The sequence below is a fragment of the Paroedura picta genome, chromosome 4 (assembly GCF_049243985.1).
Source record: "Paroedura picta isolate Pp20150507F chromosome 4, Ppicta_v3.0, whole genome shotgun sequence".
Lineage (NCBI taxonomy): Eukaryota > Metazoa > Chordata > Lepidosauria > Squamata > Gekkonidae > Paroedura > Paroedura picta.
In genome coordinates, this window is record NC_135372.1 from 63,319,799 (window position 1) to 63,335,881 (window position 16,083).

Below are 16,083 nucleotides of genomic sequence, written 5' to 3' on the forward strand. Positions count from 1 at the left end.
GAAGAATGTTTGTTCCTTAAAAGTCATGAATAAAATTTTCTTAAAATGTACCTGCAAAATTAATGTAATATGTATATTCTTCAGAATGCAGAAGAAGGTTTGAGTTTTCTTGCAAATATGGAATGCCTTGAATCGATGGTAACACATCCCCCCCCCCCCGGGTGTGTGTGCTCTTTGGCTTGCGGAAGTTCCCTACTTGGATATCAGAATCCAAAAACCCAATGGAATAACTCAAAATGAAAGAGACAAAAAAAGCATATGCCACATATCTTGGTTCAGAGATTGATCACATGCTGATAGGGCCAGATTCAGTCCCTGACATCTCCTGGTTAAATACCTTAAATAGCAAGAGTTGGGGAAGACCTGACTAACACAAGAGCCCAGGCAGAAAATGATTATCTAAATGATGTGTTAGATTACTAGCCTCTTACTCAGTATAACGTAACTTCATGTGTAACATGCATAAGGATATAAAACATGAAATAGATGGTTGTAGGTTTATTCCATATATATATATATATATATTCCATATATATTCCATATATATATATATATATATTGCCACAAACTTTTCTTAAGATCTAAAACATTGGCAAAAAACCCATGCATTCCAGGGAAGTCTTGGCCTACACATCATGTGTGTCAGTACCTGGCTTTCTGTTGTTTGCTCAGAAGACTGGCACCAGAGTAAGCTGATGAGACAGCTTTTAAAAAAATCAATAGCAGAGCTAATCGTACATGCTAGATAGGTATGCTAGATAGATCATAATGCAGGAGGGACAGAATTTTGTGTTGTCAGTGAGAATGTCTTGGAAGGAGAGAAAACCAGAAAAATGAACCATGCAGAGTCAGAGTTCGGCAGGGCCTGTAAAATGGAGCTCTTTCGCCATGTCTTTGGTTGAGACCAGGCTTAAGATCAATGGGCCCCTCTCAGGCTACACTATAACACTGAGCGATCCGGCCATCTTGATCCATTGGGATTAAGTTTGGTTTAGAGGGCTAGTATCTTATGTAACTTGCCTTTAGTCTTTGGAGTAAATTGGCTATAAATCTAATAAATACTACTACTACTAGTAGTAATAATAATAGTAATAATAATAGATATGAGGGTCCCAGACTCTTGAGGGCTTTAAAGATCAGCACCCCAAATTGTACCTGAGCCAGTCTCCAATCTGGAGCCAGTGCAGCTGCGAGAGCACAGGTTGAATATGAGCCCTTCATTGGATCCAAGTAAAGGCCTGGGGCAGCTGCATTCAATTACTCTCACACTGAATTGGCCGATGTGTGCTCAAGCCATCCTATAGAAATGTTTCTCATTGGCATAGCTAGTCATGAAGGTAATGGGAGGGGCAGTGTGTGACTTTGATCTTTATTTTGAGAGTAACTTGAGACCTGGTGCAAGATGTAGATGACGTTGCATTGGCTAAGCGCAGTCACTGCAATGGTTTTGGCAGAATATTCATGTCAATGGAAAGTTGCGGTAAAAGTCTGAAATAATTGCATTTGATTTCAAAAGCAGGAACTTTACAAAATTTAGGGGACACCAGAAGTAAGTTAAAAGAGAAGACTGTCAAATACCTTTAGGATGCTTGGAAACAACATAAAAATGCAACCACATAGAGGCTCAGATAGAATGCGCACCTCACACTGGGAAAGGTGGTGGTGCAAGTGGCGTCAGTTCACAGCTGATTTATGGTGACTGGAGGATTTTCAGAATAAGAGACATTTGCAATTGTCTGCCTTTGCGTAATCTCCCATCCAAATAGTAATCAGGGCTGACCGTGCTTTGCTTCCAAGATATCAAAAGTTCAGGCTAGCTTGGGCCATCCAGGTCATGAAACTTACTGCCAAGTCTAAAAGGATTCCTGTGTGGTTAATGATTACAGGAAGACACATAAGACAAAAACGCTTTTCAGAAAAGGGGGGTTCCTAAATGAAGTTAACAGAAGAGAGCACAAACAAGTGTACACTGATATGAGTGGAAGCAAAAAGAGAATTCCGGGAGTGGATTGCTAAAAACATTAAAACAAACAATCAGCACTTCTTCACATATATTAAGACTTTAAAGACAATGGGGATATGAGAGAGAAATACAATTATTTGCATCCCTTTTCACTATGATAAATGGGCCACATATCCATGCAAAAGCTGTTGTTTTGGGGAAGGAGGGTCTGAAGTACTGAATTCAATTCCAGTGGTAAGATCTGAAGTTATAGGACCGCCATACAAATTTTAAAAGCATAAGTCTCTGAATCTAGATGGTACACATTCAAAGAAATCTAATATGAAAATGTTGATAATGTCAGTAATATATGTAATGTATATGTAATACCACTAAAATCAACACTATCAGACAACTGGAAAGTAGCAAATCTCACACTGATTTTTAAAAAGGGGTCTAAGGATCTTTAGGACATTACAAGGCAGCCTAATATCTGGACCTTCAATTCTTAGCCTGAGGGTTGCAGCCTCACGCTGGCAGGATGAGAGAAAGCCCCTCTCTATACTCAGAAGCATCTCTTCCCCTCTTTCTCTGGTTTATGTCTGGTGCATTTTCTCTTTTGTACTGTAAGTTGATTTGGTTCTCCACTGGGGAGAAAAGTAAGATGCAAATAAACAAACTTTGTGGAGTTCTTTGAGAAGGTTAACAATCAGGTGGACAGTGGTGATCCAGTAGACATTATATACTTGAATTTCCAAAAGTGTTTTGACAAAGTACCTAATTGAAGACTCTGAAGTAAGCTCAGCAGTAAGGGGGTTGGGAGTTCAATCCCAGCAGCCGGCTCAAGGTTGTGAGATTTATTATTTTCTCAGATATAAGGCATCATATAGGCATCTGCTCTGATATAATGTGGAGTTGTTCTTTGACATACCCCAAAAGGATTCAATAAACTTTCGTTTTAGAGGTCAACATGCATAAGTAAGTATTCTTACAGGTGTCATGCATTTAAATGATTGAAGAGTATCAAGTTCTTTCATAAAAAGCAACTCAAATCCCAATTTGTGTTCAAAGCTTTTGGAGATAAGTATCCAAATTAAAAATGAAGTAGCATTCACATTGTAGTAAACAAATTTGGCTGTTCAAGAAATTGACCTAGTTTAATTATTTATCAACCGAAAAAGGCAAAGTAATCTAATTTGTGTTTTTGTTCAATCCAATGATGGACAATGGGCAACTCTGTGGGGCGGATGTTCATTCCTTGTGTCAGGCTGGCTTCCTAGAAGCCTGAGGCTGGCCACTTTGGAAAACAGGACGTTGGAGGTTAGACCTTTGGTTTGATCAGTGGGGCTCTTCTTCTGAAAGGCACAGGGCAGGGGAGTATTCTATCCACAGTGAAAAACAGAATTCAAGGAACTCTCATCCCCTCCAAATCTTTTCAGTATGCTATTGAGTACTGAAGGGTGTGGGGACAATCCTTGGAAGTGGACAAATAAGTAATGTTGAGGAAGGACCTGAAGAAGAGCTGGAAGATGATGGGGAAATGCTCTTGTGAACATTAAATCCTTCTTCTTGAAGATCTTGCCAGATCTTCCATTTCCCTTGGGTCTTTAACATGTTACTCCAGGAGGTTATAAAATTATTTTTGTTTCTCCTATTTTTAACATAATAAGCTGCTCTTGGAGGTTTCCACGGAGAGTTGGGGAGCACAGTAAGCTCCCACAAGAAAATCAAACTCTCAAAAGTCCCTCTCAGATCAGATGGAGATTTGACACTCGAAAGCTCCTCCACTGAAAACCTCATTGATCTCCTCTGAAATCCTTCCAGATTAAAATCGAGCAATATAGGCACTTGGTATTATATTGGTGTATAAAGCCTACAACCTTGGTTCAAATTAGTACAATTTGTTTTAATGAAAAGCAGAAACATTGAAATCCACAGGTGATCTCTGCCGGGCAAGCCTGGTGATGACACAGGGACACATGTTCCGGTGTAGGGCAGCGGCCCATTTCCCAACAGGTCCTCTGGATTCTATGTGTGGTTTGGCTTCTCCAAAAGCTCAGCTAGACACAGTCTTGCAAGGCAGAAACAGGCGGTAAGCAGGGATCATGGACTCCCCTCTGCTGGCATCCTCCAAGGATTTCCACAGCCTTCAGTTGGCCAACATCCACTGGGGTCTGTCATCCACGGACTTCCACCTGAGAATTGCCACTGGCTCCCATTCATCCATCATCCATTCACGCCAGTGCGCTGCACTGAGGGCGGAAAGCCCCTCAGTAATGGAACACCCCCATTCACACACACATTCACACACACATACTCCCCAGCTGCCATTCACCAATTTCCACCCCCTTCCACCAGCCGAGTTCTGCCACCTTCCGTCAGCTAACATCATCAGGCGCTTCTGACCATGGCACTCCACCAGCTTCGAGTTGCCAGTTACCACTGCATACACTGCCTTCTGGCACTTCTCCACTCGGCAAGATCAGCCTCCTCCTCTCTGCATTGCTTCTCCTCCTCTGCTGGCCACTTGGATCTGGGTCCCTGCCTCTGTCTGAGACAGAGAAGCAGAGAGAGAAGCAGGCCTTGAAATCCTGCCTGATAAATTAGGGGCAGTTTGACTTCAGCCAGCGGGACAATCCTCCCAAGCTCTCTTCCCTGCTCCTCGGGAGGAAGATCCCCCAACCAGTCATCCAGGGAGGGCAGCAAATGCTTCATCACAGATCCCTCAGTTTCCATGGACTCCCACCCTTCCTCCAGAACGCTTGGGGTGAATCCTTTGGGTCTCCTATCCTCCTCACAGCCCCCCTGCTCCCCACTCTTCCTCTGACTAGCCTGCCCGCCCCTGAGCTTGCCATCCTCTGAAGTGGACACTGTCCCCACGGTAACAAGGCCTCCTTGGAGAAGTGGCCCTGTGATGTCAGAAAAGAGCATGGAAATGAGCCCCTCTTCCTTCTGGCCTCCCTCCAGCAAGGACATGAGGACTCCCTTACCCCCTTCTGAGGGGAGTGTTTGGGAAGGAGGGCTGGTGGTTGGCTGATCTTGTGTGTTTGGAGTCCTCCTCTCTTCAAGAGGCCGTGGTTTCGTCCTCCACTGTCATCCCACCCCTGGGCACCACTTGAGATTCGGAAGCCTACCAATGCCACAGTATTTTCCCCTTGATCTGGCATGCCTCTGAGCTTTGACTCATTGTCACAGGGAGGCCATGACAGCTTGGACTTTCCTTTTCCTACACAGTTCTCCTGTGACTCTGTGACCATCCTGAGTTATTCCCATACAGCCTGGCAGAAAGATCAATATACCCTCCTGAATTTTCCCATTCATCTTTAGGGCAGATGACACATTTCCCAGCCATCTCACAAACAAGTGCTTGAGAAATCTCCAGGGCCCACCTGGATCATAACAAACCAATGATCACTCAATTGTAGGACAATCAAACCAAGAAACAAGACATTGAGTTGAGGCTCCAAAATTTGCTGTGATAGATGTTACTGTTTATTTAAAACAACCGCTGAAAACCAGCACTTTTCTCAAACATGGCCTGGTAAATAAAAATCAGTGTTTGCCAGGAAGATCCTATTAAATGAAATGCATAAGTGGACCATAATTTGAAGTGGAGTTAGCTTTACAGGAAAGTAAACAGTGAGACTCTGGGGGAGAACGAGGTTATCCATTTTTATTCGGCAACAACTTGGCCTTGTGGACAACAGGGACTGCACTTGCCATCAGCAGGCTTCAAGCTTCAGAAGAGCAGACATCACCAGCCAAGCAACACACTGTGCTAGCCAAGGGGTGTCTGGGGCCACTTGCATTCCTTTTGAAGGGATGCATGTGAAGGGGAAGAGCTCCAGCCTAACTGCCTGGACATGAACTGCATTTCTAGGGGTCCTCAGATCCCAACTGGAGCCTGGCATCTCTAAACCTCAATGGGGTTTGATGCTCCAGAGTCAACCCTCCAAAGCAGCCATTTTTGCCTGGGGAGATGATGCCTGAGATGAGCAGTAATTCAAGGAAATCTCCAGGTCCCACCTGGAGGTTGCCTGTCCCTGGTCTGGAAATATTCTTGAGGTTTGGAAGTGCGGCCTCAAAAGGGTATAATACCCTTGCAGCCACCTAAGCAGCCACATAACACCCCCTGGTCTGTTTCAGGTCAAGAAAACATTGCAGAGAGGAAGTAAGGTTGCCAGATTAGTGCAGGTTCATGTTCTGGGATTCTGCATTTCCTAGGTGTGCATAAACCTGACGGGTCATGACTATCATGCACAGAGAGGCTTCCTCTTAGGGTTGCCAAGATTGTACAATATTGAGGGCCATTCCGCACTCGTTCAAAATTGCACAATGGTTGCAAATTGAAATCGCTACTAATTTGCTGTTATGCAAAACGTTGTTGACAATCTGCCACACTCCTGAAACCGATCCGCAAAAAGCGCTTCATTGTAGTGCTTTCAGGGAAATCCCAAAAAGTGGATTCACCCTCCGGAAAGCGCTACACTCTTGCAAACAATCTGCAACACTAGCGGGAAAGTTCTGTGCGTTACCATTGTTGCGGTTTCTGCAAAGTCCCTCCCCCTGGCTCTCTCCTCTGATTTTCCGGCGAAGCGATTTTCACTTTTTATTTCTCTGAGCGAGTGGAGATCAACGCACCGGTGAGCCTTCATTTACCCACCAAGGCTTCCCCGGCTGCAGTCCCTCCCCGAGCTGTTTTAAGTCACCAAGCACCAAGCACCACACAGCCCCGTTTGCTGGTTTATTTTCCCTTTATTTTTCACTCTATTTTCGGCCGAAAATCACGCCCGTGCGGGGGGGGGTTTCACTCTGGGGGAGCGTGGCAACGATGAAATGGCAGCTCAAACACCACCTGCTAGCTAGATGGGTCTCTCAGTTGCAACGAATCAATGCAGATTCATTGCAACATTTTTTTTTAAAAACCTTCCTTAAAGGGAAAGGGGCTTTTCGGGAGCATGATAATGGCCGCCCATTGGCTGCTTGTTTGATTGATGGCCAGGGGCGGGACAAAGCTCGGCAATATCGCTTCCTGGCTAGCGATTTTTGCCAAGACTGGAAACCTGTGGGAAACGATAGAAAGCAACTGGATTCCACTACAAAGGCAGGTATGCATAACGACGAATTCCACTATTTAAAATGGTGTTTTTTCGTTCCGAAACCAATTTGCAACATAGATCCTGGTGCGGAATGGCCCTGAATCATAGCATGGTTTCCAAGTCATGAATGTTGACCAAGATAGCAGATGTTTTTGACACTGAGGTAAAGTGGTAGAACATTTGCTTGGCACTCAGAAGGTCCCAGGTTCAATCCCCTTCCCCGCCATCTGCACTTAAAAGGATTGGATGGGAGATGATTTGAACGACCTCCACCTGAGAGTCTGGAGAGCCACTGCCATGCTGGAACTTGGATCTGATTTACAGTATTTGCTGGCGTATGACTACTTTGCCCCCCTGAAAAACATGCCTCCAAGTGGGGGGGTCGTCCTATATGCCGGGTGCACTTCAGTTAGACATAGCTGCCCATAGTGGCCCATAGTACTGTAATGTAATGTAACAAACTATATTTTGAGTGGAAATATTGGGGGGTCGTCTTATACACCCAGTCGTCTTATACGCCGGCAAATACGGTAGTATGAGGCAGCTTCATGCACATGTCCAAAGCTTTTGGACTTGTTCATAGTTTCTGGTAAAAAGGTACGGGTATCCCCTGTGCAAGCACCGAGTCATGTCTGACCCTTGGGGTGACGCCCTCTAGCGTTTTCATGGCAGACTCAATACGGGGTGGTTTGCCAGTGCCTTCCCCAGTCATTACCGTTTACCCGCCAGCAAGCTGGGTTCTCATTTTACCGACCTCAGAAGGATGGAAGGCTGAGTCAACCTTGAGCTGGCTGCTGGGATTGAACTCCCAGCCTCATGGGCAGAGCTTTCAGACTGAATGTCTGCTGTCTTACCACTCTGCGCCACAAGAGTATCTTCATAGTTTCTGGTACTTGTATGTAAAATTAGTAGGCCTTAGTAACTAATTCAAAGAGTAATTTTGTAGCTTACAAATGATGTTTCAAAAAAGAGATAACGATAATCAAGTAGGAGCTCAGCCCTAAGCATTCAATTGAAAAATTTCCACTGATTGCAGTAGAAATTCATAGTTAGATAATCAGTTAATTATCTGATAGATTATTGAAAATTTAGCGAGGGGTGGGAAGGCTAAAGCAGTGGCATTGCTCAGATCTGATGATAAACCTTGGTTTAACCTGTTTTATCAGGCAATTTGACTCTCTGTCAGTCAGTTATTTACCCCTGAACTGTGTGCCCGTTTAAGAAAAGGGCAGGATCACCTCCCTCTCCCTCTCAGGTTGACATGACAACAAATCCCACAAGCCAAAAGTACAGATTGTGCACATTTATTTCTCTTTACACATAAAAAAGGTACTGGGACAAATCCACAAAGGTGAAACACTACAGGCTGTAGAAAGCAAAACGGAAAAGATTGTCTAGCTAACTTATTTTATGTAAGGGGGGCACTAGGTTGTAGTCACACCATTCGGATTTTATGTCTGTTTCACCTGGGGGGGATTGATGGGAGAAGGGGAGGAAAAATCAGGCTGGTGGTGGCACGTAAAAAAAAAAAAAATCAGCCTTTCTCCTTTGCATTTTATAACACTGAGAGATATACAGAAATTAATCCCTAGATGGTCTTCCCAGCATGAAGCAAAGCACAAGGAAAAGCTTCATCTGTTTAATTTTTGTGCTGCTAAAAACATGGTGAAAACAGCAGCAAAACAAGATAACAACTGAATTCTCCAAATGTATATCTCAAACAATAATCCCAGCCCTCAATACTATTTGGAAGTTCTCATATTCAGTTTCATCATCAACCTGGTCCAATTTTGTTATGCTTCACAGCATAAATTATCCATCTTAAAGAAAAGGTTTTTATAACTGTTCAGTTATAACTGTTCAGAAAAAACAGAATAGATTGAAGAGGTGGAGGAGTGGCACTGTATGTGAGGAAAGGGCTTACCTGTCAGGAAATTCTAGTGAAGGAGAGCATATCTACAGTGGAAAGCATCTGGGTGAAAATAAGCGAGGGGAAAACAAACAGTGTGGTGGTTGGTGTCTGCTACCGACCGCCTGACCAGTGAGGGGATGTGGATGCTGCACTTTGTGAGCAGCTTGAGAAAATATCCAAGCGGCAGGACCTTGTCATCATGGGTGACTTCAATTTCCCAGATGTGTGCCGGGAAACAAACTCTGCGAAGCGTCCTCAGTCATGCAAGTTTCTGACCTGCCTGGCTGACAATTTCATTTATCAAATGGTAGATGAACCCACAAGAGGTTCAGCCATACTGGACTTAATACTGACCAACAGGCAAGAGTTGGTGGATGAGGTGAAGGAGGTGGGGACCCTAAGGGGGAAGTGACCATGTCCTCATAGAATTCCTTTTGAGATGGGGAGCCAAGGAAGCTTGTAGCCAGACGCGGATGTTGGATTTTCGTAGGGCAAACTTTAATAAACTCAGAGACATGATGAGTGTCATACCATGGACGAGAATGCTGGAAGGGAAGGGAGCATGTGAAGGGTGGGCGCTACTCAAACAAGAGCTATTGCATGCTCAATCAATGACTATCCCAGAAAGACGAACACACTGCAGGAGCTCTAAGAAGCCAATTTGGATGAACAGAGAACTTCAAGAGGAACTAAGAAAGAAAAGGAAAATGTTCAGGAAATGGAGGGAAGGACAGAGCTCTAAAGAAGATTATCTACAGGTTACTAGGCACTGTAGATCAATCATCAGAAAGGCCAAAACTGAGAGTGAGCTAAGATTGGCCAGGGAAGCCCATTGTAACAAGAAAAGTTTTTTCAGTTATGTGAGGAGCAAACGTAAAGTAAAGGAGGCAATAGGCCCACTGTTGGGTGCGGATGGACAAACTCTAACGGAGGATGCAGAGAAAGCAGAAAGGCTTAGTGCCTATTTTACATCTGTTTTTTTCCCACAGGTCAAAGTGTTTAGGCACATCTAGAGATGGCCGTAGCCAAAGGATAGTGTCTGGGTGGCAGGTTAACATGGATAGAGAGGTTGTCGAGAGGCATTTAGCTGCACTGGATGAGTTCAAATCCCCTGGTCCAGATGAAATGCACATGAGAGTGCTCAAAGAACTTTCCAGAGAACTTGCACAGCCCTTGTCCATCATCTTCAGGACCTCTTTAAGGACTGGAGATGTCCCGGAGGACTGGAAGAGAGCAAACATTATTCCGATCTTCAAAAAAGGGAGGAAGGATGACCCGGGAAACCTCAGACCAGTGAGTCTGACCTCTGTTGTGGGGAAGATAATGGAGCAGATATTAAAGGGAGCAATCTGCAAACATCTGGAGGACAATTTGGTGATCCAAGGTAGTCAGCATGGATTTGTCTCCAACAGGTCCTGCCAGACCAACCTGGTTTCCTTTTTTGACCAAGTAACAGGTTTGCTGGATCGGGGAAATTTGGTTGATGTCGTTTACTTGGATTTTAGTAAAGCTTTTGACAAGGTTCCCCATGATGTTCTGATGGATAAGTTTGAAGGACTGCAATCTGGATTTTCAGATAGTTAAGTGGATAGGGAATTGGTTAGAGAACCGCACTCAAAGAGTTGTTGTCAATAGTGTTTCATCAGACTGGAGAGAGGTAAGTAGCGGGGTACCTCAGGGCTCGGTGCTCGGCCCGGTACTTTTTAACATATTTATTAATGATCTAGATGAGGGGGTGGAGGGACTACTCATCAAGTTTGCAGATGACACCAAATTGGGAGGACTGGCAAATACTCCGGAAGATAGAGACAGAGTTCAATGAGATCTGAACACAATGGAAAAATGGGCAAATGAGAACAAGATGCAATTTAATAAAGATAAATGTAAAGTTCTGCATCTGGGACAGAAAAATGAAAAACATGCCTACTGGATGGGGGATACGCTTCAAGGTAGCACTGTGTGTGAACGAGACCTTGGGGTACTTGTGGATTGTAAACTAAACATGAGCAGGCAGTGTGATGCAGCAGTAAAAAAGGCGAATGCCATTTTGGGCTATATCAACAGGGGCATCACATCAAAATCACAAGATGTCATAGTCCCCTTGTATACGGCACTGGTCAGACCACACCTGGAGTACTGTGTGCAGTTCTGGAGGCCTCACTTCAAGAAGGACGTAGAGAAAATTGAAAGGGTACAGAGGAGAGCGACGAAGATGATCTGTGGCCAAGGGACCAAGCCCTATGAAGATAGGTTGAGGGACTTGGGAATGTTCAGCCTGGAGAAAAGGAGGTTGAGAGGGGACATGATAGCCCTCTTTAAATATTTTAAAGGTTGTCACTTGGAGGAGGGCAGGATGCTGTTTCTGTTGGCTGCAGAGGAGAGGACACACAGTAATGGGTTTAAACTTCAAGTACAACGATATAGGCTAGATATCAGGAAAAAAATTTTCACAGTCAGACTAGTTCAGCAGTGGAATAGGCTTCCTAAGGAGGTGGTGAGCTCCCCCTCACTGGCAGTCTTAAAGCAAAGGTTGGATGCACACTTTTCTTGGATGCTTTAGGATGCTTAGGGCTAATCCTGCGTTTAGCAGGGGGTTGGACTAGATGGCCTGTATGGCCCCTTCCAACTCTATGATTCTATGATAACATGACCTCTGTGTCTCTGGAAAGGATGCAGTATGGCCAAACCTGGATGCATTCAGCAACAATCAGACTGACATCAATGACACTTGCAATCTTCCTTGCTTTCCTAAGATAACCTGTCTCTGGAGAAATTCAAAAGTTCTCACTGACCTGTAACTGCCATTACTACTGAGAATCTCTGCAACTTTTCTGAAAGGTACAATATTTGCAGATTGCTGGTACATGAAGCAACTACCAAAAAAACCAGAAAACTCAGAGGTCATCAAGACCTGAATAAAAAAGCCACGTCATACATTACATTGCCAAAAAGCAAAATAACCCCAAAATATTAATTATATATATATAAATTAAGATTTTTAGTACACAGATATCCATTTGTCCTTTTCTTTATCTGCAATTTTTTTTAAAAAAATATTCAGGCTGAAAATTTAAAGAATTTTTTAAAAATAACTTTGAGGAAATGGCTTTTAAATTTTCCTTTCAACTTCTCTCATATATGACAGTATGCACAGTCTCTGTGTTAGAATGCGGGTTATGTCAAATAATCACAGACCAGAGGTGTTGTGGGAGCCATGCAGGGAGATGAGGTGGATAGACGGAGTACACAGGCAACTTCAACGTGCCTCCCTGCAGGTGCTTTTCTCCTGGGAGTCTGGCTAAGAGAAATGTTTCCACAGCTTAGCAAAGGTTTGGGCATAGTGAGTGCTTCCAAATGAGCCCTGAGTCTGCAACAGACCCCGATTCATTCCTTTAGCTGCATTGTCAACAACACATTTCTCATATAGTGAACAGCACTTTAAGTTACAAGCATTAAAATGGAGCATAGCAATTATAAAATTTGTTTAACAGGTTATTTCACCACCCAGGACTTGATCTCAATGGCTACATTGTAAAATACCGCTACTTGTTCTGAAACCTGTACATTCCCAACAGCAAGAAGTAGAGTAACTCGCTGATTTTCTGAAATAGAGCTATTGCACTCCCTCTAACCTCCTCATAGCTATGCACATGTGTTAGCAAGATGTTATAATATGCTGGGTTGAAAGCTCTCCTGTGCTTACCTGGATAGGTCGGGCTAGCACAATCCTGTCAAATATCAAAAGCTAAGCAGCATCCCTGACTAGTATTTGGACAGGTGACCAACACGGAATACCAGGAGCCAGTGCAGCTGCGAGAGCACAGGTTGAATATGAGCCCTTCATTGGATCCAAGTAAAGGCCTGGGGCAGCTGCATTCAATTACTCTCACACTGAATTGGCCGATGTGTGCTCAAGCCATCCTATAGAAATGTTTCTCATTGGCATAGCTAGTCATGAAGGTAATGGGAGGGGCAGTGTGTGACTTTGATCTTTATTTTGAGAGTAACTTGAGACCTGGTGCAAGATGTAGATGACGTTGCATTGGCTAAGCGCAGTCACTGCAATGGTTTTGGCAGAATATTCATGTCAATGGAAAGTTGCGGTAAAAGTCTGAAATAATTGCATTTGATTTCAAAAGCAGGAACTTTACAAAATTTAGGGGACACCAGAAGTAAGTTAAAAGAGAAGACTGTCAAATACCTTTAGGATGCTTGGAAACAACATAAAAATGCAACCACATAGAGGCTCAGATAGAATGCGCACCTCACACTGGGAAAGGTGGTGGTGCAAGTGGCGTCAGTTCACAGCTGATTTATGGTGACTGGAGGATTTTCAGAATAAGAGACATTTGCAATTGTCTGCCTTTGCGTAATCTCCCATCCAAATAGTAATCAGGGCTGACCGTGCTTTGCTTCCAAGATATCAAAAGTTCAGGCTAGCTTGGGCCATCCAGGTCATGAAACTTACTGCCAAGTCTAAAAGGATTCCTGTGTGGTTAATGATTACAGGAAGACACATAAGACAAAAACGCTTTTCAGAAAAGGGGGGTTCCTAAATGAAGTTAACAGAAGAGAGCACAAACAAGTGTACACTGATATGAGTGGAAGCAAAAAGAGAATTCCGGGAGTGGATTGCTAAAAACATTAAAACAAACAATCAGCACTTCTTCACATATATCAAGACTTTAAAGACAATGGGGATATGAGAGAGAAATACAATTATTTGCATCCCTTTTCACTATGATAAATGGGCCACATATCCATGCAAAAGCTGTTGTTTTGGGGAAGGAGGGTCTGAAGTACTGAATTCAATTCCAGTGGTAAGAACTGAAGTTATAGGACCGCCATACAAATTTAAAAAGCATCTCTGAATCTAGATGGTACGCATTCAAAGAAATCTAATATGAAAATGTTGATGTCAGTAATATATGTAATGTATATGTAATACCACTAAAATCAACACTCTATCAGACAACTGGAAAGTAGCAAATCTCACACTGATTTTTAAAAAGGGGTCTAAGGATCTTTAGGACATTACAAGGCAGCCTAATATCTGGACCTTCAATTCTTAGCCTGAGGGTTGCAGCCTCACGCTGGCAGGATGAGAGAAAGCCCCTCTCTATACTCAGAAGCATCTCTTCCCCTCTTTCTCTGGTTTATGTCTGGTGCATTTTCTCTTTTGTACTGTAAGTTGATTTGGTTCTCCACTGGGGAGAACAGTAAGATGCAAATAAACAAACTTTGTGGAGTTCTTTGAGAAGGTTAACAATGAGAAGGTGGACCTCTGTGTCTCTGGAAAGGATGCAGTGTGGCCAAACCTGGATGCATTCAGCAACAATCAGACTGACATCAATGACACTTGCAATCTTCCTTGCTTTCCTAAGATAACCTGTCTCTGGGGAAATTCAAAAGTTCTCACTGACCTGTAACTGCCATTACTACTGAGAATCTCTGCAACTTTTCTGAAAGGTACAATATTTGCAGATTGCTGGTACATGAAGCAGCTACCAAAAAACCCACAAAACTCAAAAGGTCATCAAGACCTGAATAAAAAAGCCACGTCATACATTACATTGCCAAAAAGCAAAATAACCCCAAAATATTAATTATATATATATATAAATTAAGATTTTTAGTACACAGATATCCATTTGTCCTTTTCTTTATCTGCAATTTTTTTTAAAAAATATTCAGGCTGAAAATTTAAAGAATGCTTTAAAAATAACTTTGAGGAAATGGCTTTTAAATTTTCCTTTCAACTTCTCTCATATATGACAGTATGCACAGTCTCTGGGTTAGAATGCGGGTTATGTCAAATAATCACAGACCAGAGGTGTTGTGGGAGCCATGCAGGGAGATGAGGTGGATAGACGGAGTACACAGGCAACTTCAACGTGCCTCCCTGCAGGTGCTTTTCTCCTGGGAGTCTGGCTAAGAGAAATGTTTCCACAGCTTAGCAAAGGTTTGGGCATAGTGAGTGCTTCCAAATGAGCCCTGAGTCTGCAACAGACCCCGATTCATTCCTTTAGCTGCATTGTCAACAACACATTTCTCATATAGTGAACAGCACTTTAAGTTACAAGCATTAAAATGGAGCATAGCAATTATAAAATTTGTTTAACAGGTTATTTCACCACCCAGGACTTGATCTCAATGGCTACATTGTAAAATACCGCTACTTGTTCTGAAACCTGTACATTCCCAACAGCAAGAAGTAGAGTAACTCGCTGATTTTCTGAAATAGAGCTATTGCACTCCCTCTAACCTCCTCATAGCTATGCACATGTGTTAGCAAGATGTTATAATATGCTGGGGTGAAAGCTCTCCTGTGCTTACCTGGATAGGTCGGGCTAACACAATCCTGTCAAATATCAAATGCTAAGCAGCATCCCTGACTAGTATTTGGACAGGTGACCAACACGGAATTCCAGGGTCATGACGTGGAGGCAGGCAATGGCAAACCACCTCTGAATGTCTCTTGCTTGGAAAACCCTATGAGGTTCGCTGTGATCTGATGACAAAGGACAACATCTCTCCTATATTTTGGGATTCTTAAGATATTTAAATAGTATCTCAAATTTAGGTTCACGTTTAAACCTAAGGTTTAAGGTCTATGTGCCAAGGCATACTTGTTATGGTGATCTACGTCACAAATGAAGGAGAACATTTTGCAGAGTTAATTTCTTGGGTTGAGGCCGGGGCAGCTCTCCCACTAATCCATCAGAGGATCCCCTCCAATATTGAGATCTCTAACATTGAGATCATTGTTAGATCTATTGCATTGGCGCCAGCCTCTTCTGAATATTATTCTTCCCACCAGGCTGAACTTGGGGGGAAGTCGGGTAAATGCCATCCGAATTGTGACCACTGCCACTTATATGTTATATGTGACTTGTTGTTGATATAAATTGGGTTGTTATGGGGATTTTATTGTGTTTTAACTGTTTATGTTGTAAACCGCCCTGAGACCTATTTGGAGAAGGGCGGTCTAAAAATTAAATAATAATTAATAATAATAAATAATAATAATAATAATAATAAAATATGTGATAAGTTCATTGTCAATTGACTGTATTCCAGTGTTGTTTCCCCATCTTCTTAAAGACAACAATATTTTCTGCAATTCAGTC